Below are 3230 nucleotides of genomic sequence, written 5' to 3'. Positions count from 1 at the left end.
TCTTTGTACGTCATACGAATGGGATCGAACTTCTCCCTTTCTTTTCCTTTCTCGGTTCTATCTGAGTTTGTTTAGAAGTACGAGATGGTACAGTTGCAGTTGTTTTTGAACTTGAGATCGTAACATCTTTATTGGCGTTATAGGTGTTGACATTGTTAATCTCTCTGTCTTTGTTCTTCATGGGAGGCTTCTTACTGGAGTCTACTCCCTCGATTTTTCCTTATTTTATGGCCAACTCGATCATCTCACCGGCCATAACTAGATCTGATAAGCTTCCCGATGTGATTGCCACTAGGTGCCCGAAGTAAGGTGCCTTCAGGGTTTATACAAAAAGCTTTCTAGTTTCCTTTTCATCCAAGAGTGGATGAACTTGCACAGCCAAATGCATCTATCTCTGTGTGTATTGTTGAAAACTCTCGTTATGCTTATTCTATATGCTTTGTAGCATAACCCAATCTGGCCTCGTATCATTAATATGTTTGTAATACTCCAAGAAAGACTTGGCTAAGTCTTTCCACGTCTTGATATGAGATCGACTCAGCTGATTGTACCACCGGATAGTAGAACCGGACATGCTCTCCTAGAAACAGTGGATCAGGAGTTGGTTATTTCCCACATATCATGTCATCTTCTGATAGAGCATAGTGATATGGGCTGAGGGGAAATTATTCCCGTCAAATTTCTCGAACTCATAGACTTTGGTGGAAGTACCAAATCAGGGACCATACTTAGCTTCATTGTATCTACTCCGTAGTAGTTGTGGTCCCCTTTGACCATCTTCATCTGATCTTCTAGCAGCTTAATCTTTTCTTCCATTTTCTTCGCTTTGTCCTCCTCATCAAAGTCCGGGATATGGTAATCATCCGGATGATTGTCAGGGTTGAATGAAGAAGTTTGTATCTTTGCAACATATGAGGTCTTCACTTTTACTGCAGATAAGTCCACCGATGTGGCCTTCCCTTTTACTGTAGATAAATCCTCTTGCAGTCCGGGTAATATTTCGGGTGAGATAACAACATGTAGGGTCGGTGGTGTAGTTACCCCTTCAGATGAACATGCCCTTGGTGCACTCGCCTATTGTAAACCAGACAACTTGGCCACGATTTGATCGACCAATGACTCCTGGCTTTTCGTGATGGAATCAAGATTACTCTGACTGTTCTGTGCTATATTATCCTCCAACTCTTTCTGCAATTTTGCCATATTCTCCTTTATTTTTTCGATTCTGGCCTCCATTTGTCTCTTCTTTTCTTGAGTATTGTGCGAATGATGCATGTCTAATGCTTGCGGAGGTAAACTCAGTGTTTGCTATTTCTTCTCCTTTTGAGATATATTTTGTTAGTTAATATGAATGTAAAAACATGGAAAATATAAAAAAAAAATAAACATGAAACATAAAATTCAAAGAATGAAATGCATGATGTATGTAATTTAGAGGCATTGATCCAGAAAAGTGTATGTTATTATGAATAATCCTTATTTAAACAAAAGTGTTTTATCTTTTAAGAGACATAAAACAATAAAAGGTACATCCGGACTAAATCCTCTAGACCCCGAACATCCTCTAATAAGTTGACAAGTCTTCTTCCTTCATCTGTCACTGGTTAAATGCCTTATCGAACCACTCCAGCTTCCCTTGCTAGGCCGTGTAAATGACGAGTTACCTTCTGTACTTGCTCCAGGAAATCACGGATGATTACATCTCTAGCCTTCACCCTCTACTGAGTCTACTCCCAACAGAAACGCCACTGTAAACCTCTGTCAAAGGGCACTATCTGAAGTTCGCTTGCTTACTTCTTGAATCCATCCACAATAGCTTCTAACTTAGACATGGTTTGTCATCTCGCTCTTGTTGTTTTTTAAGGGATTTCTCTATATCAGCTACCTGGATTCTCAAGCACTTGTTCTGATGATGATTGTCTATCAAGCGTCTCTGAGCAGTTTTCAGCTGTTCTTTCAGAGCTTTTCTCTCATCAGGACCCTCAAATTTCCTTTTCAGACTGTGAGCTTCATCTTTCCACTGGTATCGTTCAGCCTCGAGTTCTCTTACCCTCTACTTTAGCTCGTTATTCACAGCTTCGAACTCTTCCTTTGCTTTCTCAAGTTCAGAAGGGACAAGCCTAAGATATTCCTCCATGGTCCTGGTGTCTTCACAGTCTGGCACAGGGATGTTGTCATTTTTCCTTAATCTTCGCCACTCCAAATAGTCTGGAGTAAGCATGTCCTTGGAAGCTACGACATCCATCCGGAATACCTTTTTCCACGATTCATCTACCTCTTTGAGTCTTTTCTTATAGTTATCGTCATGGCATACAAATTCAGATCCAGCTAGTCCATATGTCACTAGGACAAACTGATGTGCCCTAAACTATCGAAGTGCCAGAAGTAGAGAATACCCAACTTCTTCCAACAGCCCACACAGTGTCATGATGTTGGAATCTCCACATCAGAAGTGAATGTCATTGTGGGTCAACCAAGGGGCTCTCCAGGCAATATCTCAATCCTGAAGATGTGTGAAGACTTTTATCAATTTTTCCTTTGAGGCGCCTTCACGCCATTTCATAGTGATGAATTCACCTAAAGGTGAATAAGTGGTATTGAATCAGTGGTAGGCAACCCCATTAGTCTTCTAGAAATGACTATGAATCCAGACTTGAAGAAGCTGAGCACACCCAATGAACCTTTCTCTGCCAGTTTTTCTGTAGTGGTTAAGAGAGCGGAAGGTCTCGGCTAAGATTGTCGGTGCTGGATTTACTCACCTTGAGAGTTGTTCAAATAGCTCTACCACAGCTGTATCGATGCATCCCAAAGTCTTCGGAAAGATAATCAAACCGTAAAGACTCAGTGCAAAAAGGTCTATAGCATTTTATTAATCAGGGTGATTCTTCATCAGTTGCTTGATATCAGACCAAGGAATTCCTTCTTCGGTGCCTCTGTGCTGAGTTCGGTCAGTTACCCATTTCTCGTCTACTCCCGCAATTTTGACCAGTCCATTTTTGAAGGGTTGACTCTTGATATGCTTGATATATGCTCGTTCCAGTCTGATGCTTTCACAGTTTATCAGTGTAGTATACTCTTCGATAGTGGGTACCATGGTTAAAGGTGAAGCACATGTACCCCAGGTTCCAGAATTGAATGAAGGCTCTGATCAAGGGTTCATCTATCTTGACATAGAGCAAGAGTGCGATATCACCATGCTGATGGCTGAACTTCTGTTTTCGGTCACCCTT

Source organism: Hibiscus syriacus, unplaced genomic scaffold (assembly GCF_006381635.1).
Source record: "Hibiscus syriacus cultivar Baekdansim isolate YM2019G1 unplaced genomic scaffold, ASM638163v2 tig00000991_pilon, whole genome shotgun sequence".
NCBI classification, from domain to species: domain Eukaryota; kingdom Viridiplantae; phylum Streptophyta; class Magnoliopsida; order Malvales; family Malvaceae; genus Hibiscus; species Hibiscus syriacus.
Note: the sequence above shows the minus strand (reverse complement) of the source record.